This window comes from Moschus berezovskii, chromosome 19 (genome assembly GCF_049115385.1).
Source record: "Moschus berezovskii isolate FMDL1 chromosome 19, NW_MosBer_1.0, whole genome shotgun sequence".
Classification (NCBI taxonomy): Eukaryota; Metazoa; Chordata; class Mammalia; order Artiodactyla; family Moschidae; genus Moschus; species Moschus berezovskii.
The window spans coordinates 58635618-58661785 of NC_142478.1; the positions used below are offsets into that span (position 1 = coordinate 58635618).

General features: G+C 41.5%; 1 protein-coding gene across 2 annotated transcripts in view; it reads right to left on the reverse strand.

Moving 5' to 3' along the window:
• LOC148774885 (uncharacterized) overlaps window positions 1–26168 on the reverse strand; it is a 68570-nt gene that overhangs the window by 41118 nt on the left and 1284 nt on the right. The window contains exon 2 of one of the 2 annotated variants that reach the window (XM_088828198.1): window positions 1660–1896. The gene's annotated coding sequence lies outside the window, so the exon portion shown is untranslated. Of the gene's footprint in view, window positions 1–1659; window positions 1897–16739; window positions 16986–26168 lie in introns of those variants that run through there. The other variant, XM_088828199.1, reaches the window with a different exon arrangement.

Consider the following 26168-nt stretch of genomic DNA (forward strand, 5'->3'; position numbering starts at 1 on the left):
CTCATACTGAGAGTCTAGTTTTTGTAGACTGAGGATGAGACCCAGTCAGCAAGGGTGCTTAGAGAATCCTAGCAAGAGTCTAGTCAGGGAGAGGTTCTTTGTCAGTTATGCTTCTGGATTCAAATGACCCTGGGTTTCAACCCTGCCTCTGTGACAGATGATCTGGATGATGACAGAGAAGATATTTTCATCTCATAGAGTTGGTTTTCCCATTTGGAAAATGGGAGAGAACAGCGTTCCTTCCTAGGATTGTTTGAAGGTAAAATGAGCTGACTCGTGAAGATTAAATATGAAGCCTGTACTACATGCCAGTGTGTCATGTGGCTGGATTCTGGAGGGGGCTAAAGAGGAGGCTATGCAACTTGAGATACAGGCCTGTGGGTGTCCCACAAGACTAAGCACAGCTGGACCAGCCACAGCTGTAGCTCTCCCACAGGCTAATTTGCAGAGGAGTGAACCTGGGGATCTGGTTTAGTGCCAAGTGTGACTCAGCAGACTTGTCTTCCTAATGTGCTAACAGTTACTGGTGTTTGCTTGGGGACCCCATCTGGAGAAGCAGAGTGAGAAGAATGGCTAGACTCCCCTCACTTATCACCTGGATACAGTGACAGCTGCTAGGTACGGGCTAATGCTAGTGGTAAAAAACGTGCCTACCAATGCAGGAGATGCAAGAGATGGGAGTTCAATCCCTGGGTTGGGAAAAGCCCCTGGAGAAGGGCATGGCAACCCATTCCAGTATTCTTGCCTGGGAAATCCCATGGGCAGAGGAGTCTGGTGGGCTACAGTCCATAGAGTCGTAAAGTCGGACACAACTGACGTGACTTAGCACAGCACTTTTAGTACCTACCAGGTGCCAAGAACTGCACATGTCAACAACTGGCAAATAATTTTTTCTGCCCATTTTAGAGGTGAAGAGACTGAGGTTCAAAGAGGTTTAATGACTTGCCTAAGATCACACAGCTAGTCAGTGAATTCAAACCTAAATCACAAGACTGCAGAGCTCTTTCCACTCAGAGGCATGGATTATTTTACCATCTCTGAGAGACTTCCTGAGAGGTGCTGGCTGCCTCACCTGGGGAAGGAGGAAGAAAAAGAAGCCCCAGGCAGCCAACGAGAGCATGTCCTGCCATGAATGAAGTATGTGAGTCTGTTTCCAAAGCTGGGGCATCTTAGGGGTACCTCCTTACTGCCTAGGGGGAACATCTGCACTAGGGCTGAAGGTAGGGCATGGAGTGCCGGCAGCCTGTCATGAGAGTGTGTGTTTGTGCATGTGTGTACATACGAAAATAAAGAGGGCAGCCTATGCACAGGCTGGACCACTTTTTTTCCTTTTGCTCCTGAGAGAGAATGTCTTCTTGTTTAACTACTGCTCTGAATTACTCCTCCTCCCCCCATACAAAGTTTGCAAAACACAAAACTCCCTCCATTTGATAGTGTTAGTATCCCAGCATTGGGACTAAATAACCAAATATCTAAAATCTCACCATTCAATGACCCTGAATGACATCTCAGTTACCACTGTTTTTAGAGAACAGGTGGAACTAGATTTTTTTCCAACCTGAAAACACACTGTTGGGCCCTAACAATAAAATGCTTTGGAATATTTCAAAGCTAAGGCTTTGTGTAACTTCTTAGAGGAAGTGAATGACTGTTTCTTACCCAATTTGGAGCTTCTCCCAATGATCTTGGTATGGTGGGAGGATAATATTTATTCATGTCAAAGTATTCACCTCTTCCTTCTGTAGCATCCTCAAAAGACATTACATTTTGCTTGCTTAGATCCTCTCCCTGCTTCATTCCTCTTCCCTCTAAGGATATTTTGCTTTTGTCAGTTTCATTCCTGGCAGTGAGTCCACACAGACAAGGAGCAATGGAGAGTAACAGAGAAAGTTGGACCTAGAGAAAAATATAAAAAAAAAAAAAAAAATTAGAACAAAGACTTACAGAAGAGCAAGAAAACATATTGAAAGTAAATGGAAGAAAGAAAAGAGTCAACACATATTGTCAGGGAGAAATCTAGGTTGAAAGTTAAATTGTACTTAATGTCTTGGACAGACTGAGCCACATGGAGTCACAAATATATTAGGGTTTCAGCACATGAAGTTAATCTTGGGCTGCAGTGTATGGTTGACCTTGAACTGAAAATTGGTAAAAGCAGCTGAGAGAAGCTAGTTTGATTATTGAAGACTTCCCCAGAAGAGGGGGTTTGGGTTGAATCATGGTAGGAAAGATTTCCTTAAGCAGAGATAGTTGGATGGGCCTGGGGAAGAAGGGCCCCTAAAACTAGGGGGCCAGGGTGAGAAAACTGCTCGTGGGGTATGCTGAGCACCACAGACAAACAAACCAGCATAAAAGAACCTAGGACCCAACATGTGTGCTAAACGGATACACACAACTGTGCACACCAGTGGGAACCTAAGCATGACCTCGTATAGGACTATGATATGGTTTGAATGAGTGAAAGTAAGGTCCTGTCTAAGATCACACCGCTGGTTGGTGCTTGGCTCCCGTTTTCAGTTTCTTTCCATTTTAATACTATTTTTCTTCTTTTAGACAAAAAGCCCCATAGTGGATGACTTTCAGATATGCTAAAAACTCATCCCCTGGAATGAGTGAAGTCTGATGCCACTAACAATGTTTATTATTCATGGAAGGGAATGCCTGTTTATATGGATCTGTGAAAAACTGCCATTAGGGGTCATGTCTAATTTTATTTGAACTAACTTTAAAATTAGAGCACAATACTAGTATTATCATCTTTTAGTCACGTCACAAACAGTAATCCTTTAGCATCAAAGACCAGCAAATCTGGCAGCACAGGCTTTTAATTGAAAAAAAAGGACAAATGTTAATCTGCTTTTGTTTCTGGAGGAGGGTCATTATTCAATGTCAGATCTCTGCTGCTAGTTAAATAAAAAATATTTCAGAAGAAGTCAGAATAGATTTAAAAATTTTAATTTTTAAATGTCCTATGAGGACTCATAAAATAAAACAGGCCCCAGATGTTGCCAGTATACTGTATTCACAATCAGAGCTTTTGATTGACTTGGTCTCCCCCCTCCTTTTTTTTTTTTCAAAGTCAAGGAAAGGAGTATGTCAAGGCTGAATATTGTCACCCTGCTTATTTAACTTATATGCAGAGTACATCATGCAAAATGCCAGGCTAGATGAAGCACAAGCTGGAATCAAGATTGTCAGGAGAAATATCAATAACCTCAGATATGCAGATGACACCACCCTTATGGCAGAAAGTGAAGAGGAACCAAAGAGCCTCTTGATGAAAGTAAAAGAGGAGAGTGAAAAAGCTGGCTTAAAACTCAACATTCAAAAAACTAAGATCATGGCTTCAGTCCCATCACTTCATGGCAAATAGATGGGGAAACAATGCAAACAGTGACAGACTTTATTTCAGGAGGCTCCAAAATCACTGCAGATGGTGACTGCAGCCATGAAATTAAAAGATGCTCGCTCCTTGGAAGAAAAGCTATGACCAACAATAGACAGCATATTAAAAAGCAGAGACATTACTTTGCCAACAAAAGTCCATCTAGTCAAAGCTATTGTTTTTCCAGTAGTCATGTCTGGATGTGAGAGTTGGACTATAAAGAAAGCTGAACACCGAAGAATTGATGCTTTAGAACTGTGGTGTTGGAGAAGACTCTTGAGAGTCCCTTGGACTGCAAGGAGATCCAACCAGTCCACCCTAAAGGAAATCAGGCCTGAATATTCATTGGAAGGACTGATGCTGAAGCTGAAGCTCCAATACTTTGGCCACCTGATGCGAAGAACTGACTCATTGGAAAAGACCCTGATGCTGGGGAAGACTGAAGGTGGGAGAAGGGGATGACAGAGAATGAGATGGTTGGATGGCATCATTGACTTGATGAACATGAGTTTGAGTAAGCTCTGGGAGTTGGTGATGGATAGGGAAGCTTGGCATGCTACAGTCTATGGGGTCGCAAAGAGTCAGACACGACTGAGTGACTAAACGGAACTGAACTGGACTATAATACATAAGGCTCCCCTGTCCATAGGATTCTCCAGGCAATACTGGAGTGGGTTGCCATTTCATCCTCCACGGGATCATCCCAACCCAGGGAACAAATTCAAATCTCCTGCATTTCCTGCATTGCAGGCAGATTCTCTATTGCTGAGCCACTGGGGAAGCCCAAATAATGTGTTAATCCAACACTATTCCAACACACAGTTACTGAATATCCACCACAGCCAAGGCAAGATTTTAGGCATTGACTAGGATTCAGCCCTGCATTCAAGGAAGGACACAAAACAGGTGAATGAACAAACACAGTTCACATTTGCTAAAGTGAAAATAACAACATGCTGCTGCTACTGCTAAGTCGTTTCAGTCGTGTCCGACTCTGTGCGACCCCATAGACGGCAGCCCACCAGGCTCCGCCATCCCTGGGATTCTCCAGGCAAGAACACTGGAGTGGATTGCTATTTCCTTCTCCAATGTGCGAAAGTGAAAAGTGAAAGTGAAGTCGCAGAAGCATATATATTAAAATATTCAACTGAGTGAATTTAAGCTCTGGAAAGTGAATCCTCAAATAAAGCACACTGAATCAATATCTTTATTAATTTGATCGTGGTTAATTGATGTGTCTATACAATGAGATTCAACAGTTCTAAGCTTTACAGTCAATCAGCCATAATCACTACACAAACCCATATGAAATGGAAGGCTTTAGACTGCATGAAAGAAATAGATTTCCATATGGACTTTAGGAAAAAAAACAAGGAAATCGCTTACTGATTCTACAGTTCGTTCCCACACTGAACGAAGTGCAGCTAGTTTACACTGTAGAACTAAACCTGTGGGGGGTGGGGGAGCTCAAGAGGATATATGTATACTTAATAGCTGATTCATGTCTTTGTATGGCAGAAACCAACACAACACTGTAAAGCAATTATCCTCCCAATTATAAGTAAATTAAAATTTAAAAAATAAGAATTAAACTAGAATAAACTGATCTGAAAGGCTATCTTTCTGATTACAAAGTAAATTCACAGAGGTCCTGAATCCTCTTCCAAGCTTAGAACTTCTGATACATTAATTTAACTGCTAGGAATCTATTTTCAGGAATAATCAGAGAAGCCATCAGTTTTAAGTACCTAGCAATTCCCTATGTGTATATCCTACAGAAGTGTGTGTTAATGTCTACCAGAATGGATTGTTCATAACGGCATGATTTGTTAACTAAAACCTAGAAACAACCATTTCCAGACAAATAGGTATGTCAGGGGAGTTTGTAATTTCCTCAGTCTGTCTCGTCACAGCAAAAATTTGAAGCAACGGACAGACCAGTGTTACAGCCCTTGGACAGACTAATGTTACAGCTCCATGTTACAGCTCAGTGTTATTTAGAAAGTAAAGGAAAATACATCCTCAAGGCATGAGGCATGAGCGCATGCCGACCCAAAAGACGAGAAGAAAGGCCCCTGGCCCAATTTTGGCTTCTTTTTATATGTTTTCTTCTCCTCCCCCTGGGCCTGCCCTGTGTAAATTGGGCTAGCCAGAAGTGCTGTTTGTTTTATCTGAGGTCCTCACTCCGGTCCTTGGATCTTCCTTTGTTCTATTTTCGTGGGCTTTTCCCTTCCTTTTCTTTTAGCCACCACCATTCTGGAATCCTTTTTCATACTCTAACTACCTAACATTCCCCCCTTAAGAGATGGAAGGCCCAATTCCTTGGGAATAGGGGCGTCGAGGTCTTTCTGGCTACTTCCTGCTGAACTGGGACAGTGACGGGCACTGGGCCTCTCCCTCTTGCTAGTCTCAGGCCTCAGAGTCCTTATAGCAGTGTCCTTCTAAGGGTGAGTGATATTTTCTCTAGTGCACTGTAGTTTTATATATCCTTGTTGAGCTGGCACTGCATGTTATAGCTTATTGACCTGGACAGAGACAAAACGGGGTAGACAATTGATAATATATGGAGCAATCATAAGCAGCATCAATATGTGATGACACGGACTAGTAGGGGCATCAGTTCAGTTCAGTCCAGTTGCTCAGTTGTATCCAACTCTTTGCGACCCCATGGACTGCAGCATGCCAGACCTCCCTGTCCATCACCAACTCCTGGAGTTTACTCAAGCTCATGTCCATTGAGTCGGTGATGCCATCCAACCATCTCATCCTCTGTCATCCCCTTTTCCTCCCATCTTCAATCTTTCCCAGCATCAGGGTTTTTTCAAATGAGTCAGCTCTTCGCATCAGGTGGCCAAAGTATTGGAGTTTCAGCTTCAGCATCAGTCCTTCCAATGAATATTCAGGACTTATCTCGTTTAGGATGGACTGGTTGGATCTCCTTGCAGTCCAAGGGACTCTCAAGTGTCTTCTCCAACACCACAGTTCAAAAGCATCAATTCTTCAGTGCTCACCTTTCTTTATGGTCCAACTCTAACATCCATACATGACTCCTGAAAAACAATAGCTTTGACTAGATGGACTTTTGTTGGCAAAGTAATGTATCTGCTTTTTAATGTGCTGTCTAGGTTGGTCATAACTTTTCTTCCAAGGAGCAAGCGTTTTTTAATTTCATGGCTACAGTTACCATCTGAAGTGATTTTAGAGACCAAAAAATAAAGTTTGTCACTGTTTGCATTGTTTCCCCATCTATTTGCCATGAAGTAATGGGACTGGATGCCATGATCTTAGTTTTCTGAATGTTGAGCTTTAAGCTAACTTTTTCACTCTCCTCTTTTACTTTCATCAAGAGGCTCTTTGGTTCCTCTTCACTTTCTGCCATAAGGGTGGTGTCATCTGCATATCTGAGGTTATTGATATTTCTCCCGGCAGTCTTGATTCCAGCTTGTGCTTCATCCAGCCCAGCGTTTCTCGTGATGTACTCTGCATATAAGTTAAGTAAGTAGGGTGACAATATACAGCCTTGACATACTCCTTTCCCAATTTGGAACCAGTCTGTTGTTTCATGTCCAGTTCTAATTGTTGCTTCCTGACCTGAATACAAATTTCTCAAGAGGCAGGTCAGGTGGTCTGGTATTCCCATCACTTGAAGAATTTCCCACAGTTTGTTGTGATCCACACAGTCAAAGGCTTTGGTGTAGTCAATAAAGCAGAAGTAGATGTTTTTCTGGAACTCTTACTTTTTGGATGATCTAATGAATGTTGGCAATTAGATCTCTGGTTCCTCTGCCTTTTCTAAAAGCTTGAACATCTGGAAGTTCATGGTTCACGTACTGTTGAAGCCTGGCTTGGAGAATTTTGAACATTACTAGTGTGTGAGATGAGTGCGATTGTGTGTTAGTTTGAGCATTCTTTGGCATTTTTTGGGATTGGAATGAAAACTGACCTTTTCCAGCCCTGTGACCACTGCTGAGTTTTCGAAATTTGCTGGCGTATTGAGTGCAGCACTTTCACAACATCATCTTTTAGCATTTGAATAGTTCAACTGGAAATCCATCACCTCCACTAGCTTTGTTGGTAGTGATGCTTCCTAAGGCCCACTTGACTTCACATTCCAGGATGTCTGGCTCCAGGTGAGTGATCACACCATTGTGATTATCTGGGTCATGAAGATCTTTTCTGTATAGTTCTGTGTATTTTTGCCACCTCTTCTTAACATCTTCTGCTTCTGTTAGGTTCATGCCATTGCTGTCCTTTATTGTGCCCATCTTTGCATGAAATGTTCCCTTGGTATCTCTAATTTTCTTGAAGAGATCTCTAGTTTTTCACATTCTATTGTTTTCCTCTATTTCTTTGCACTGATCAGTGAGAAAGGCTTTCTTATCTCTCCTTGCTGTTCTTTGGAACCCTGCATTCAAATGGATATATCTTTCCTTTTCCCCTTTGCCTTTCACTTCTCTTCTTTTCATAGCTCTTTGTAAGCCCTCCTCAGACAATCATTTGGCCTTTTTGTATTTCTTTCTCTTGGGGATGGTCTTGATCCCTGTCTCCTGTACAATGTCACGAACTTCCATCCATAGTTCTTTAGGCATGCTATCAAATCTAATCCCTTAAATCTATTTCTCACTTCCACTGTATAATGATAAGGGATTTGATTTAGGTCATACCTGAATGGTCTAGTGGTTTTCCCTACTTTCTTCAATTTAAGTCTGAATTTGGTAATAAGGAGTTCATGATCTGAGCCACAATAAGCTCCCAGTCTTGTTTTCGCTGACTGTATAGAGTGTCTCCCTCTTTGGCTGCAAAGAATATAATCAATCTGGTTTCAGTATTGACCATCTGGTGATGTCCATGTGTAGAGTCTTCTCTTGTGTTGTTGGAAGAAGGTGTTTGCTATGAGCAGTGCGTTCTCTTGCCAAAACTCTGTTAGTCTTTGCCTTGCTTCATTCTGTACTCCAAGTCCAATTTTGCTTGTTGCTCCAGGTATTTCTTGACTTCCTAATTTTGCATTCTAGTCTCCTATAATGAAAAGGACATCTTTTTTGGGTGTTCTAGAATGTTTTGTAGGTCTTCATAGAACTGTTCAACTTGAGCTTCTTTAGCATTACTGGTTGGGGCATAGACTTGGATTACTGTGATATTGAATAGTTTGTCTTGTAAACAAACAGAGATCATTCTGTCATTTTTGAGACTGCATCCAAGTACTGCATTTCAGACTCTTTTGTTGACTATGATGGCTACTCCATTTATTCTAAGGGATTCTTGCCCACAGTTGTAGAAATAATGGTTATCTGAGTTAAATTCACCCATTCCAGTCCATTTTAGTTCGCTGATTCCTAAAATGTCAATGTTCACTCTTGTCACCTCCTGTTTAACCATTTCCAATTTACCTTGATTCATGGACCTAACATTCCAGGTTCCTATGCAATATTGTTCTTCACAGCATTGGACTTTACTTTCAACACCATTCACATCCACAACTGGGTGTTGTTTTTGCTTTAGCTCCATCTCCTCATTCTTTCTGGAGTTATTTCTTCACTGATCTCCAGTAGCATACTGGGCACCTGCTGACCTTGGGAGTTCATCTTTTAGTGTCCTATCTTTTTGCCTTTTCATACCGTTCATGGGGTTCTCAAGGCAAAAACACTGAAGTGGTTTGCCATCCCCTTCTCCAGTGGACCACGTTTTGTCAGAACCCTACACCATGACCTGTCTGTCTTGGATGGCCCTACATGGCATGGCTCATAGTTTCATTGACATGTGATCAGATTGGTTAGTTTTCTGTGATTCTGGTTTTCAGTCTGTCTGCCCTCATCTTGCTGGGGCTTCTCTGCCCTTGGACGTGGGGCATTAGCCAACTCCAAATTTCCCATCGCCAGGAGGATCCCCCAAAGAGAGATGATAGCCACCCAGAGAACTCTTCAGCTTGTTCTTTGAGATCCTGTAGGGTCTGAATGTTTTTCTTGAGGACTGTGAGACTTAGCTGGAGGTATTTACCCAGAAACAATACGTCTCATTCAAGATGGCTCAAGTCCCTCCTTGTCAAGGGATCAGGAGATCTATCTCCTGTCTGTTTTGGAGTACAACCTCTGCCAAGTTGTGTTGGCTCTTTAGAGCTGTCCTGAGACATCTTATCCCCCGATACTTAATTTTGGGGGTGTTCATTAGAATGGCGCTCATTTGTAGTTCTGAATGGGTATCTGAGAGCTCCCAGGGGCTCACAGGTGTATTGAGTGTCCTCTTCTGTTTTCTTCCATGGCTTGACTCATGAATAGTGAATCCAGGAGTCATGTCCTGGTACCTTGACTGCTGAGGTGGTAGAAAGTATTACAGGGTAGGGGCCCTTTCATGTGGGCTGGAGTTGAGCCTTTGGGGACCATCTTTCCAGACTTTAATTAGGACTTGAGTCCCTGGAACATATAGTGGTGACTCTTTAGAATCTTTTGGGTCCTGGTTGACACTCCACAAAGCATATATCCTGTTGGAATTGCCCAATGGCCATGGTATAAGACCAGAGGGTCTGAGCCTCTGGATCTAGGAAGAGGTCAATGACACAAACAAAAGGTCTACCATATAGCATCTCATAAGGACTAAGACCAACATATTCCTTAGGGGCAATATGGGTGCAGAGGAGAGCTATTAGTAAAACCTCCTTCCATCCCAGGGAGGTCTCCTAGGTTATCTTTTTATCACTGATTTTAAGAATTGATTGGCTCTTTCTACTTTTCCTGAAGACTGAGGCCTCCAGGCACAATGGAGATAATAAGTAACGCCCAATGCTTTAGAGACCCCTTGGGTGACCTTAGAAGTAAATGATGTCCCATTGTCACTTTGTAATGACCTGGGCAGACCAAATCTTGGAATAATTTCATGGGGCAGTTTTTTTTACCACCTCCTCAGCCTTCTCAGTCTGGGTGGGAAAGCTTTCAATCCATCCTGTGAAGGTACCTATCATGACTAATAGGTATTTTTACCCTTGAGAAACTGGCATCTGGGTGAAGTCCATCTGCCAGTCCTCTCCTGGGTAGGTCCCATGTCGAGCTCCTTGGGGGTTGTTTAATTGGCAAGTGGGACAAGAGGAGACCACTTGCCTTATAGTCATTTGGAGGCCTGTTCCTCTGCAGGATCTTTCTAGTAATCATTGGAGGGCCTCTTTTAGCCTTTCCAGAAAGGCAATGGGGTCTCACTGGGGTCCTGAGTTATTGCTGAGACCCAGGCATAGCTGATTACTTTTTGCTGGGCTGCTTTCAGTCTTGCCTTCACACAGATCAGAAAATTATCCCTTTCCCAGATGTGCTCAGGGTCATTATAATTCCAATTAGGATCTGAGGAGGGGATTGCAGTTTCCCTTACTGGGTATTTATCTCTTGACATGTGAAGTCTCATAGCATACCTTTGGGCTTCCTTTAAGACCCTAGCATGCTCAGGGTCAGATAAAGTTTGACTAAATATGACTATGATGTCCTTCCATGTCAAGTCAAAGGCCAAGGTAATGTGTTGGACTGTATCTGTATATTTGCCTGGGTCATCTGTATAACTTCCTAGATCTTCTTTGATCTGTCTTAGTTCTAAGAGGGAGAAGGACTTTATGGGCCCAGGTTGGTCCAAATACTCCAGTTTCGACTAAGGGACTTACTCGAGTTCGCTTTTGTGGAGGGGGTGCTCCCGGATATGGGGGCATGTTTGGATACAAGGAAGGAATGCCAGGCAACTCGAGAGCCATAGGAGGTGAGCCTTCACAGGCGGGTACCTTCTCTTGGTTTTCTGTGCCTAACACCATTTGCCTAGCAGGCTGACTTTTAGGGCATACAACAATCCCATACTTAGAACAGAGTTCCTTCATAGCTCTTAGCTGGAAGAAAATTTGGACATAAGGGATCTCTGTCCCTTTCCCTTGTCTTTTGCAGAATAAGTCTAGCTGCAGGATGGTATTGTAATTTAAACTCCCATCAATGGCACCCCACTCCAGTACCCTTGCCTGGGAAATCCCATGGACAGAGGAGCCTGGTGGGCTGCAGTCCATGGGGTTGCTAAGAGTCGGACACGACTGGGCGACTTCACTTTCACTTTTCACTTTCATGCATTGGAGAAGGAAAAGGCAACCCACTCCAGTATTCTTGCTTGGAGAATCCCAGGGACAGGGGAGCCTGGTGGGCTGCTGTCTATGGGGTCGCACAGAGTCGGTCATGACTGAAGCGACTTAGCTGCAGCAGCAGCAGTAGCAGCATCCTCAGGCTAGTGTTCCTTGTTCCCCAGAGGATACCATGGCCACACAGTGGCACAAAATAATTTTAAGCAACTTTCTCCTTACAGGATCAAACAGCTTCCAGTTATCAAGGATGCATCTCAAGGACGTCTGTCAGGAAGTGGATTAGTTATTTCACATCTGAAAGACTGTGATGACAGGGAGGAAAAGAAAAAAGAAAAAACTAATAGGCCTCCTTCAATTTCCATGGGTGGTGAGTCTTTTTGAAACTTATCCTACCCAGTACTGTTGCAGCCTGACAGCCAGGCGTCCCTGGGTCAGGGTGCAGATCCCCAGGCAAGCTGAGAAGTGACAGCCTCCTGGAGATTGAATCCCCGGGTAGGTCAAGGCAGGTCGGCCTCCCGAGAATTGGGTCCCTGGGCAAGTCGAGGTATGTCGACCTCCTGGGACCCCTGGACTGGCAGATCCCTGAGCAGGTTGAGGCGTGACAACCTTTTGAGGAGTAGATCCTTAGGCAGATTGAGGCAGGTCAACCTCCTGGACTGGAGCTGGTGTCCCCAAGGTCTCCAGCCCACATGGAAGGGCCCCTACCCTGTAATACTTTCTACCCCCACAGCAGTCAAGTTACTAGTACATGACTCAGGTATGTTATATATTCACACAATGGAATATAATACATCAAAGCAAATGAATTACCTAAGCTATAAGTATCAACATGGATGAACTACAAAAACAAAATGCTAAGCGAAAAGAAGTCAGACACAAAATAATTCACACTGTATGATTCCATTAATGCAAAATTCAAAAACAAGCAAGCAAAATGGTAGTATTTACAGATGCATACTTAGCAAGTAAAACTCACTAGAAAGCAAAGGAAAGGAATGATTATCATAAAAGGTCTGGATAGTGGTTCCTCTGGAAGGAGGGGGTGTGCTCTCACTATTTGTAGGTGACATGATATTATATATAGAAAACCCTAAAGCCTCCACAAAAAAAATGATTAGAATAAATCAGTTCTGTAAAGTTGAAGGATACGAAATCAATAAGCAGGAATCTATTGAATTTCTATACAGTAATAATGAATTACCAGAAAGAGAAATTTATTTTATTTAAAAAATTTTTACTGAAGTATAGTTGCTTTACAATGTTGTATTAGTTTCTACTGTAAAGCAAAATGAATCAACTATATGTATACATATATCTCCTCTTCTTTAGATTTCCTTCCCATTTAGTTCATCACAGAGCAGAGTAGGTTCAGTGCTGAACTATACAGTAGGTTCTCATTAGTTATCAATTTTATTATTGTTGTGTTGTTCAGTTGCTCAGTCATGTCCGACTCTTTGTGACCCCATGGACTGCAGCACACCAGGCTTCCCTGTTCTTCAGTATCTTCCAGAGCTTGCTCATACTCATGTCCATTTAGTCACTGATGACATCCAACCATCTTGTCCTCTGTCATCCCCTTCTTCTCCTGCCTTCAATCTTTCCCAGCATCAGGGTTTTTTCCAATGAGTCAGCTTTTAGCATCAGGTGGCCAAAGTACTGGAGTTGCTGCATCAGTCCTTCCAATGAATATTCAGGGTTGATTTTCCTTTAGGATTGACTGGTTAGATCTCCTTGCAGTCCATGGGACTCTCAAGAGTCTTCTCCGACACCACAGTTCAAAAGCATCAATTCTTCAGCACTCAGCCTTCTTTATGGTCCAACTCTCACATCTATACATGACTACTGGAAAAACCATAGCTTTAACTAGATGGACCTTTGTCAGCAAAGTAGTGTCTCTGCTTTTTAATACACTGTCTAAGCTTGTCATAGCTTTTCTTCCAAGGAGCAAGCATCTTTTAATTTTGTGACTGCAGTCACCATCTGCAGTGATTTTAGAGTCCAAGAAAATAAATCTGTCACTGTTCCCATTGTTTCTCCATCTATTTGCCATGAAGTGATGGGACCGGATGCCATGATATTAGTTTTTTGAATGCTGAGTTTTAAGCCAGTTTTTCACTCTCCTCTTTCACGTTCACCAAGAGGCTCTTCAGTTCCTCTTCACTTTCTGCCACAAGGGTGGTGTCATCTGCACATCTGAGGTTATTGATATTTCTCCCGGCAATCTTGATTCCCGCTTGGAATGATCCTATATATAGTATTTTTACATTGTATCAATAGTGTGTATATGTCAAACCCAATTTCCCAATTCATCCCACCCCTATCCCTTCCCCTCTTGGTGTCCAGTCTGTGTGTCTTTATTCGGGCTTTGCAAATAAGATCATCTGTACAAGTCTTCTAGATTCCACATATATGTGTTAATATTTGGTTTTCTGACTTATTTCACTCTGTATGACAGTCTCTAGGTCCAGCCACGTCTCTACAAATGACCCAATTTTCTTCTTTTTTATAGCTGAGTAATAATCCATTGTATATATGTACCACATCTTCTTCATCCATTCATCTGTTGAGGGACACTTAGGTTGCTTCCATGTTTTGGCTATTGTGAGTAGTGCTGCAATGAACACTGGGTTGCATGTGTCTTTTGGAATTATGGTTTTCTCTGGGTCTATGCCCAGTAGCAAGATCGTTGGCTCATATGGTAGTTCTGTTTTTAGTTTTTAAAGGAACCTTCATACTTCTCTCCATAGTAGCTGTATCAATTTACATTCCCACAAAAAGTGCAAGAGGATTCCCTTTTCTCCACACCCTCTCAGCATTTACTGTTTGTAGATTTTTTAATAATGGCCATTTCAATGGGCATAAGGTGATAGATACCTCATTGTAGTTTTGATTTGAAGTTCTCTCATAATTAGTGATGTTGAGCATCTTTTCACATGTTTGTTGGCCATCTGTATGTCTTCTTTGGAGAAATGTCTATTTATGTCTCTGCCTTTTTGATTGGGTTGGTTTTTTTGATATTGAGCTATATGAGTTGTTTGTGTATTTTGGAGATGAATCCTTTGTCAGCTGCTTCTTGAAAATACTTTCTCCCATTCTAAGGGTTGTCTTGCTTATGGTTTCCTTTGGTGTGCAAAAGCTTTTAAGTTTAATTAGGTCCTATTTGTTTATTTTTGTTTTCATTTTCATTAAATGAAAGGGTGGGTCAAGAAAGATCTTGCTGCTAAACTGATGTACACACATAATTATTCCATTAGGTTTTGAAAACTTTCTTGGTTCTAGCACAAAATGATGTCTCAGACTCAGCCTAAGTTCCTACTACAAACTTGGAATTAGTAATTTCTCCAAGGAGCCCTGGTCCATTTTAGTCAAGAATGATATTTAGGAAGTAAAACTCTGTGCATTAGAGGTACTTGTTACTACTAGTATTTCACTGCTTCTAGGCCTTCTGAAGTCAGAGCTAGGGAAAAAATACACGATGAACTCCATTTGTCTAATATGTTCTGATTCTGGCTTGTGTATCTGTCCTCACCTTTTTAACTCTTGATTTTTCTGACATTAAGTTATTGTCTATTTCTATAATTGTCCCTTCCCTTGCAACCATATCTCTAATTTCTATCATACTTACTATAGCCACTAAAGCATCACTTGCTAAATACTGAGGTGCTACTATTTTTTCCATGGATTGTATGACATTACATGACTTTGACCATGAATCTCATTAAACAAAAATGAAGGGATGTGTAGCAACACTTACTTGCTGAGCTCTAATTTTATAATGCCACAACTCTATTATTTACCTATGAGTAATTGATTAAAAAAAAGAAATCAGATTTTCTATATCATCATCCAATTTTATAACCTTCTGAGCATTAGGGCACTGGGATTGGCACTGGAGATATAAACAAGTCAACGACAGTCTTTAGAATGAGGAGGGATGGTATATACAATACAACTGCTATTTACTAAGCCAGAAAGTTTGCTAAGGATTTTATATATAGTCTACAATGCTAACAACCCTGTACGGTGTACAGTATGATTCCTGTTGTATTTTTCATAATCCCTATTTTTTTCCACATGAGAAAAATGTGCAATTGTAAACTCTGAATCTCAATCAACATAGTAATCTAAAGATCCAAAATAAACCCAAATTCATCTAGTGCCAAAACCTGAATCCATTTCACTATGCCACAGTGCCTCCTAGAAACATGCCCTGACTTCAGCATGGCTTAGTTTTTGTTTTCATTACACATGACTGTACCACTGACTATACCATTAGGTGGAAGAAAGGCTTACCTGAGAGATTCCTCCAGCGGCTTTGTGTCATTCTAACAGGGTACCCCAGAGACTCTATTTTGCTTAATGTCTTTACGATGAAGGAATTAAGATACTTGTAACACTGACTATTGATACTCAAGTAGGCAAAAACACTATCACTAATCCTGTTTCATATTAGAATAATAATTCTCATCCTTGGCCATACATTATAATCACCTGCCTTTTTAAAAAAGATGCTGATGTGCAGATCACAGAATATTTAAGTGCGAATCTCTGGGGGTGGGACCCAGGAATCAGTATTCAGTGCAAGAACTACCCAGGTGATTCTTGTGCACATCAGAGATGAGAATTACAGCTGTAGAATACAGTAACAACATTTGCTAAGGGATTTTGATAAATTTGAGGGTGCAGAAGAGGAGTTTCCAATTCAAAAAAGATGAAATCAAACGAAATGGAGAGATACAAGCAACATTTCAAAGTCAGCAAGAAGTATGGAAAAGAGGTGTTTCCAAAAATCCAATTAGTCTCTATTCCAAGTCAGTTTGAATAAAGAAGAGACTACTATTAGTTTAACCTGGTTCAGAAAAGTTAGAATTCCCACCTGTATGGCTCCAAAAGTGAAAGTGAAAGTTGCTCAGTTGTGTCTGACTCTTTGCAACCCCATGGACTATACAGTCCATGGAATTCTCTAGGCCAGAATACTGGAGTGGGTAGCCTTTCCCTTCTCCAGGGGATCTTCCTAACCCAGGGATCGAACCCAGGTCTCCTGCTATTTAAAGTCACACTAACTCCTAGTAGTAATAGCTGTCACTAATTGAGCACCTCAGTTCAGTTCAGTTCAGTCGCTCAGTCGTGTCTGACTCTTTGCAACCCCATGAATCACAGCACGCCAGGCCTCCCTGTCCATCACCAACTCTCAAAGTTCACTCAAACTCACGTCCATTGAGTCAGTGATGCCATCCAGCCATCTCATTCTCTGTCATCCCCTTCTCCTCCTGCTCCCAATCCCTCCCAGCATCAGAGTCTTTCCCAGTGAGTCAACTCTTCGCATGAGGTGGCCAAAGTAATGGAGTTTCAGTTTTAGCATCAGTCCTTCCAATGAACACCCAGGATTGATCTCCTTTAGAATGGACTGGTTGGATCTCCTTGCAGTCTAAGGGACTCTCAAGTGTCTTCTCCAACACCACAGTTCAAAAGCATCAATTCTTCGGCGATCAGCTTTCTTCACATGAGCACCTAGGATAGGCCAAATGCTTTGGTTTCTAAACAACTTTATGAATTAGGTCTCTATTTTATAGAAGATGATTAAAAGATGGCTAATATTTATTTATAAACACATCATCTGAACCAGTAGCTTCCAACCACGTTCCATGTGGGCCACTGAATTGCTATAAGAGTGCACACAAAGTACAACCTATAGACTAACTGCATCAAGTTGTTAAATGCTGTTGAGATTACAGAATATAAATCCTTCTAGGAATATTACTAATTCCCTGTCATTTTTGTTCTTTTTTATCATCCTGCAGATACGAAAATGACATCTATTATCATGTGAGAATACACCACATTTTTTTTTAATATTAAAAAGGGTCCTTTTTTGTTGAAACTGAAACTCTCAGACATTGCTCATGGAAATGCAAAATGATGCATGGTCCTTTGAAAAGCAGTTTGGCTGTTTCTTAAAAAGTTACACATGTCCACACAAAGATTCGTATATGAATCAAGTTCATGTTCATAGCAGCACAATTCATAATAGTGGAAAATTAGATAATCCAAATGTCCATCAACCAGTGAAATGATAAACAAAATGCACTACATCCACACAACAGGATGCATTCAGCAATAAAAAGGAACTATTGATATATGCTGCAATGTAGGTGAACCTCACAAACATTATGTTAAAGAAGTCAGACAACAAAAAAACTATCTGTTGTCCAATTCTACTTACACAAAATATCCAAGAAAGACATCAATACAGATCAAAAGCAGATCAATGTTTGTCTGGGGCTGAGGGTGGGGATTAAAAACTGACTGCAAAAGGTCACCAGGAAATCTCTGTAGGGAGGGCAGGAGTATAGAAATTTTCTAAAAGTGGTTCACAGTGATGGTGGCACAATTCTATAAATTTGCTAAAAACAACTGAATTGTACTACTTTATAACTATTCTGAGGCACCTCTTGGAGATCTATGGCTTCTCAGACTATAGTTAGATAACTACTGATCTAAACTAATGGCTTTCCAATTTATGTCTGGTGAGGTTTTTTCCCAACTCATATACTTTTACATGTGTAATCTTATAAGAAGTCTCAATAAACAGATATAGATAAAGGTTATCTTTTATTAATATTAAATATTTTATAAGTTTAACTATATAAGATTTATAAACTCATTAAAAATAATTCAGTTCAATTCAGTTCAGTCGCTCAGTCGTGTTCGACTCTTTGTGACCCCCTGAATCACAGCACGCCAGGCCTCCCTGTCCATCACCAACTCCCGGAGTTTACCCAAACTCATGTCCATTGAGTCGGTGATGCCATACAACCACCTCATCCTCTGTCGTCCCCTTCTCCTCCCACCCTCAATCTAGGCCTTCTAAAAATAATTTGAAATTGGTGGACAAGGATGATAGTGGTAACTTTACTCAGTATGTATTTGAATGTGTGGGTTTAGCTTAGCTCTGATTTTAAAATACTGAACACAAATTTTTAAATTCACCCAGAGAAGAAGTTACAAATGCTACCAGATTTTACACAGTTCAGGTTACAACAGCATCATCCTACTTAATTAACAGAGAGGGCACAAAGGCAAGGTAAACTGCCAGCACAATATGAGGCACCAATGGTCTTTCACCTGTTTAAACTGGCATTCATCTCAAGAGAACATAGGATGTTTTTTGGTAATGGCTCTTCAAAGTGTAACAGATATTTAAAAACACAATCAAATTTGCAGAACCTCTGAAAAACATTTTACCAACATTTTCTGGTCTGGTCCAGCTAGACTAGAAATTATTTTTCAGTTCTAAAAATACACGATAGTATTGTATCATTGTCCTGGACACCAATGAAGAGCAATGGAGAAGACACTATCAGAGTCAAAACAAATATTACCAGCTTTTCTTCTGATTATGTTTACTCACTGATTACAGATACTTTATTTTTCAAGGCAACAATATTCAGGGACCATAACTATGGGTCAGGCAGCGTAATAACAAAATAGTGTGTAATTTGCAGTCAATTTTTTTTCTATGCCAGTAAACCCCAACCTATCACCTGCAATCCATTTGGCAGGTACAAAAATTATAGGCCTCACCCCATACCAGGAAGGGGTAACTTATTTAATTCTGTTTTCATTACTCCAATGCAATATACTAAGCTGCCTACAGGGACCAATGGAATTCAGATTTCAATGTAAAAAAAAAAAGCCCACTGCCATTGTATTAAGTCAAATCTAGCAGCATTAAGAAGATCTACTCCCACAGTGACTCATCTGAATTTTGGACCTTGCAACCTCCCAAATTTAGACCTAATATGTTAGAACCTCAAGTTCACCTCTTTTGAAAAAGATAATCAGAACATGATACTAACAGAACCAACCTGAGGACTCCTGAATCAGGCATGGCTGAAATAATTAAAGAAAGAAAGTGAAGTCACTCAGTCATGTCCGACTCTTTGAGACCCCATGGACTGTAGCCTACCAGGCTCCTCCATCCAGGCAATTTTCCAGGCAAGAGTACTGCAGTGGGTTGCCATTTCCTTCTCCAGGGGATCTTCCTGATTCAGGAATGGAACCTGGGTCTCCAGCATTGCAGGCAGACACTTTACCATCTGAGCCACCAGAGAAGCCCCTAAATAATTAACAGCAGGTTCAAATAATGTATTTAACCTACTAAGGAGCAACAGTACCAGTCTGGAAAAAGCTGGAAATACTGTCTTCACAGAAGGGTGCTCCTATATGCAAAAGCTACTTTTCTTTTCTAGCTGAAGTGAGCCTCTCAATAAATCCTTGTCTTCCCTGATATAATAAACTGCTGAAAGTGAACTCCAACCCTCTAGGCTCACTTTACTCAGTGACTTGGAAGTTAAAGAGTATCCAACACAATAACATTCAGCAAAAGCAACTAAAAAATAAGCCAATAAGATGGAAATAAATGTGACGTTCTTGTTGCTGACTGACCACCCATTCTTGAAAATATACAAAAACCACTCTTGAAACCAGTGGTTAACCTGTAACCTTAGGCAATGTCGCTAAACTTCTGATGCTCAGTTTCCTGATGTGTCAAAGAATAAATACCACTACTTCCATTCCAGAGTGGTAAAGAGAGGAGAGTGCTCTTCCTATGTCATGCTAGTATTTGTTTTCTTACTCCATCTCTCTAGGCCACCTTATTTCACCAGATCAGAAAGCAGAGTTGAGTCAGCTTCTGCTCACATCATTTTGTAACACAAACTTAGCTCCCAAGAAATAATTTCCTCGTAAATTGTTCTGGTTGTTTGTATTCCTTTCATAAGTCTCCATAAGAAACATTTATTCAGAATAGGTATTAAATAGGGGATAACTGGGCTTCCCCGGTGGCTCAGTGGTAAAGAATCTGCCTATGGTAGATACAGGAGAGTAGGGTTTGATTCCTCCATTAAGAAGATCCCCTGGAGGAGGGCATGGCTATCCACTCCAGTATTCTTGCCTGGAGAATCCCATGGTCAGAGGAGCCTGTCTGAGCCTTTAAAAAGTTTTTTAAAAAGACAAAGAGACTGTTGTAGTCATAAAAATAAAGTATTAAATAAGTGTTTTTGAGCAAATAAGTCAATCGAGCCAGGCCTATCTGGTTACTCTTTCATGATTGGTGAACAAAGACTCAAAAATCTATAAGGTCTTACAAGGATAAAGATATCCTTCCCAACTGCTGAAAAAAGGTTTTAGAATTGAGTTAGAAAGGCTACTGAGCTGGCCCTGTAATGACTTCCTGAAGAACTGTCCAGCTTCTCCCTTCCAGTCAATCAAATGGTTATTTGATTCCCCAGATGAGAAAGAAACCAGTAGGCAAGATCTTTAGTTTTAGCTCCACCTACCAACTGAATTCTCACCTTCACATACATTCAACACCTCCTGCAACTAGCTATTTTTCAAGTTTTCCCCATCTTTCTCCTGTCTCTCCTCTGCCCCTCATCTCCCCCGGCCCCCTGGTTCTACTCTCTCCTTCTATACCTCTCCTTCTTCCTCTTCTTTTCTCTAGTGGGAGCATTTACTTCGCACTTCCTGGTAAGGCATGACGGTTCTGACCTGTCTCAGGGTTCCTATAGGAAGCAACTATGACACAAATAGTGAAATAACTTCACATGCTGCTCTAGCTAAGCCTTTCCCAGAGACCTAAGCACCAAACACTAACCACGTAGACAAAAGCAGTGCTCTCCTGAGATTGTTTGTGCTTAGGGATGAGATCAGAGTAGAAGTTCTTTTTTCCTCTGGTAACTGAACTCATTTTCAACACATAAGAAGGGCTGAGGTACAATAATAAATCCAGCTCTTAATTTTCAAAAGTAAGTAGATTTAGACACCAGGGCATGAATAATGTTTCTGTATTTGTAAAAGGTATGTTCTGTATTTAAACTCGATTTCCACCTACTCAACCCTCAAACTCCTTCTCTGCAATGATTTTACAGTCTTGACTTTGGTTAATTAATACTTCCATGACATCAGCTTAAAAAGCTACAAAAAAGAACTTTTACTTACTGTGGCAATAAAGAGAACAAATTTTAAATATAGACATACATACCTCCTTTCATGTTTAAATAATATGAAAAAATGTATTGATACAGTCACAAATGTAACATCAATGAAAATCACTTGCTCTAGAAATTTTCCCCCAAGCTTTACCTTTTAAAGATGGCACTGTTTAACATTTCAGCTAAAAGCATTAACAGAAATTTATCAGTGAAAGATTTTCTCTAGGTAAAAAAATCATGTACTTTTAGAGACATGCAGATGACACGACTCTAGTGGCAGAAAATCAAGAGGAACTAAAGAACCTCTTGATGAGGGTGAAAGAGGAGAGTGAAAAAGCTGGCTTAAACTCAACATTCAAAATACTAAGATCTATGGCTGATCCATGTTGATGTTTGACAGAAAACAACAAAATTCTGTAAAGCAATTATCCTTCAATTAAAAAATAAATTTTTTATAAAAGATTAAAAAAAAAACAACTAAGATCATGGCATCTGGTCCCATCACTTTATGGCAAATAGATGGGGAAAAAATGGAAACAGTGACTGCTTCCCTGGTGGCTCAGAGGTTAAAGCGTCTGCCTCCAATGCGGGAGACCCGGGTTCGATCCCTGGGTCAGGAAGATCCCCTGGAGAAGGAAATGGTAACCCACTCCAGTATTCTTGCCTGGAGAATCCCATGGACGGAGAAGCCTGGTTGGCTACAGTCCATGGGGTCGCAAAGAGTCGGACACGACTGAGCGACTGAACAGAACGGTACAGGCTCCAAAATCACTGTGGACAGGGACTACAGCTGTGAAATTAAAAGACACTTGCTTCTTGCAAGAAAAGCCATGACAAACCTAGACAGCATGTTAAATAGCAGAGACATAACTTTGCCAGCAAAGGTCTGTATAGTCAAAGCTATGGTTTTTCCAGTAGTCATGTATGGATGTGAGAATTGAACCATAAAGAAGGCTGAGCACTGAAGGACTGATGCTTCTGAATTGTAGTGCTGGAGAAGCCTCTTGAGAGCCCCTTGGACTGCAAGGAGATCAAACCAGTCAATCCGAAAGGAAATCAACCCTGAATATTCATCGGAAAGATTGATGGTGAAACTGAAACTCCAATACTTTGGCTACCTGATGTGAAGAGCCAACTCACTGGAAAAGATCCTGATCCTAGGAAAGATTTTGAGGGCAGGAGGAAAAGGGGCTAACAGAGGATGAGACGGTTGGATGGCATCACTGACTCAATGGACATGAGTTTAAGCAAACTCCAGGAGATAGCGAAGAACAGGGAAGCCTGGCACGCTGCAGTTCATGGGGTTGCAAAGAGTCTGATATGACTTAAAAACTGAAGAACAAGAGCAACAACAAGCACTATAAGAAACACCAGAAATAATTAAGCAAACTCTTTCATTTTTAAGGTGAGAAAACTTCCAAGTTAAGTGATTGCCAAAATCTCACAGCTGGCTAATGACAGGCAGGGGTCTTTGCTCCTGACACCTGAAAGCTGGAATTCTTATAGGTGAAAAACACTTCATTTGTTGATATCAGTACAAAGGCAACAAAAATCTGAACTACTCTTACCATATACACGATTGACATTACACAAAAGCTCTGTTTCAACTTTTATAATTTTATTCTACAAATTCTTAACTTGTGGCTCACCCTGCTGAGTTGATCCAATAACCTTTGGTTCTGTTCTGATAATTCCTGGACAGTCTATGTTTCTTCTCAATCTGCTTCCTTGCTGGCTGACTCTCCAACTCAAATTAAAGCTCTTTCACACCACTCTCCAGCTCAGACACACACCCTCCCCTTCTTGGTTCTCAAATCATCTTCCTTCACATTTCTCTTGTTCTAATTGCTGGGTGAAAAGGATTTAATTTAATTTCAGTTCTTGCTCAGTCATGTTCGACTCTTAGCAACCCCATGGACTGCAGCATGCCAGGCCTCCCTGTCCATCACCAACTCCCCAAGTTTACTCAAACGCATGTCCATTGAATCGGTGATGCTATCCAACCATTTCATCCTCTGTTGTCCCCTTCTCCTCCTGCCTTCAATCTTTCCCAGCATCAGGGTCTAAAAATTCCAAATCCTTTTTTTTCTCTTTTCTTTTCCCTTGTCAGTCAAAACAAAACACTCTGCCATATAAGAAAAGTTGCCTGTTTCATAACTGCAAAAATATTCCCTTCTTCCAGAGAAGGGAAGGCTGATTTCACAAACAAAATGCCAGAACCTTTCTCATTATAGAATTTGAAAATCATTTTCTTTTGTTGAAGACATGTATAAAGGTTCCAAGTGGAACCCAGAATGTGTGTAACTGCACACAGAGGATTACCCTGAACTCTATCACCAATCAAACTGACTGATAGGATGTTTCTTTCAGGTTAACTGTCTCTTTAATCAAATCCCTCACTGAAGGAATTTCAAATCACAAGCATACATCTCTGCAGTAATACTTCTATATAATCATAATCAAATCTCTTTTTAATTTTTGAATCTTTTTAAAAATACCCTCTTATTTCTTGTTGCCTGCTTTCAAGTGAAAATTTAAAAATTCAATTCACTGAGTTGTTTTTTGTCAGTCTACCTATAGGTTTCACAAACCACTTTTCAGAGTGGTATCTCAGGAGTTCATCAACTGGCTTAGCTAGTTAACTACAACTAGGCAGTTAACTAAACTACAGGGCACTCACTGGTTTCCGTTTTTTCCTCTCTGATTTGATATGTCATTGGACTACAAACACACTTCTTATTACAGAAAAGTTTCTGAATCTGTATTCTATTCAACCAGCAGCAGTAATATGAGACCAAACTAGGGTCAGTTTCAGACCTTGTTCAGGACCGTATTGTTCTCTTGTACGTAAGAGTAAAAAGAAAGCTGCAACCAAATTGGGTAACAATAGTAAATGTATAGGCAGAAAAGGACAAGTTACATGGTTCTCATAGGTTGCATTTGGCCATCCAATTGCATGTGTGAGACCGAGAACAGAAACAAAAAGTACTGTTTAAATACATATAAATATACTGCAATCCAAATTAAATCCTTAAGCAATGGTCCCATGATGAGCCCAGGCTCACCTTATTTATGCAATGGAACCGTATTTCCTAATTCTTGAAGGTTATATGAAGCTCCCTTAAGGCAGCTGTTTCCTTCCAAGTGGGAAGTTAAAACATGGCTACCTGGAGGCCTTAACACAGCTGAAAAGCTTTAGGATAACATGCTGATTCGTGATTCACTACTTCTCTGAAAACCTGGAACATATTTTAAATGCTTCCCTGCTTTTTAATTACTCTGTGTGCAAACATCACTTCAGTGCTGTGTAAAGTAGCCATGGTGGTGGGGGTGGTTTAGTCACTAAGTCATGTCCAACCCTTGCAACTTCATGGACTGTAGCCTGCCAGGCTCTTCTGTCTATGAGATTGCCCAGGCAAGAATACTGGAGTGGGTGGCCATTTCCTTCTACAAGGGATCTTCCCAACCCAGGGGCTGAACCTGCATCTCTGGTATTGGCAGGAGGATTCTTTACTGCTGAGCCACCAGGGAAGCCCCGTTGTAAAGTATCCATGAAAGTGAAAGTGTTAGTCGCTCAGTTGTCGACCTATTGCAACCCCATGAACTATAGCCCACCAGGGCCATGGGACTTCCCAGGCAAGAATACTGGAGGGGGTTGCTTAGCCATAGGTATGCTCTATTTTAGATGCTGTGAACAGTACATATCTAGAACAGCCCACAGTTTGAAACCCTGCATGGACCCATTTGTTGTGAGCAGTGTGGGAAAGTCAAGTGGGTTCAATGAATGCCCTTCTCTGATGATCCCAAACGGTCCATTCCACCCCTCTTCCAGGCAGTTTTCTGTGAGGTAGTGTAACAGAGCAGGATGGGCACATTCCTCAGCAGCAGCCACTGCTGGGCCTTATTACTCCACACCCTGATACTAGGCAACAGGTCTTGCTCAGCCATTGGTCCGGTTCCTCTGTGGGCCCTGCCCATAAGCCACTAACTGTCAATGAGCAAGGGGTAGTTGTCCTGCTCAGTTACTGGTCAGTGCCACAGTGGACCCTGCCCACAAGTAACAGTCAATGAGGGACCATTAGGTAAGTAATTCAGCTAAGGGTTAGTGATGTGGAGATCATCAGGTAAAGAGTGAAGTAAGAGGCAGATTCAGACCTTCTCCTGGAGGCCCTCAAGCTCGCCCAACCTTGGGCAGGCAGGTGAGCTGGAGGGCCCAGGAAACAGACTGGGGACTGTGTCCTGCTCCAGAGCCCTGACTAAGGCCCTCCACTAGCCGTGGCCCAGGCCTTGAGGCAGTGGTGAACCCCTCCCCCGTCCCTGTCTCTGTGACCTACTAGCAGTGGCCGACTGTGTGGGTCTAAGTCTGTCAGACCTGGTCTCCCCTATTTGGGTGGCCTGAGGAGACTGAGGGCCAGTTGGGTTGGGTGCCTGGTTCCCTCAGGGATGACAGCTGGGCAGGGTGTGGGAACCTGGCCTGAGGGAGCTGCCACCTGAGATCTGCCTCCTCTTAGCCAGGACTGGGACCTTGGAGAGTGAAAGTTGTGCCTTGGGACCTTGCTCTTTCTTGTCAGGACAGAGAATAACATTCTACCAGAGAATACATCTGGTAGAGATGTACAGGAACATCGCTACCTGACTGTGACCTGACCTGAAGAACAAAGGATCTGACACCAAGAAGTTTGCCACAACTAACCACACC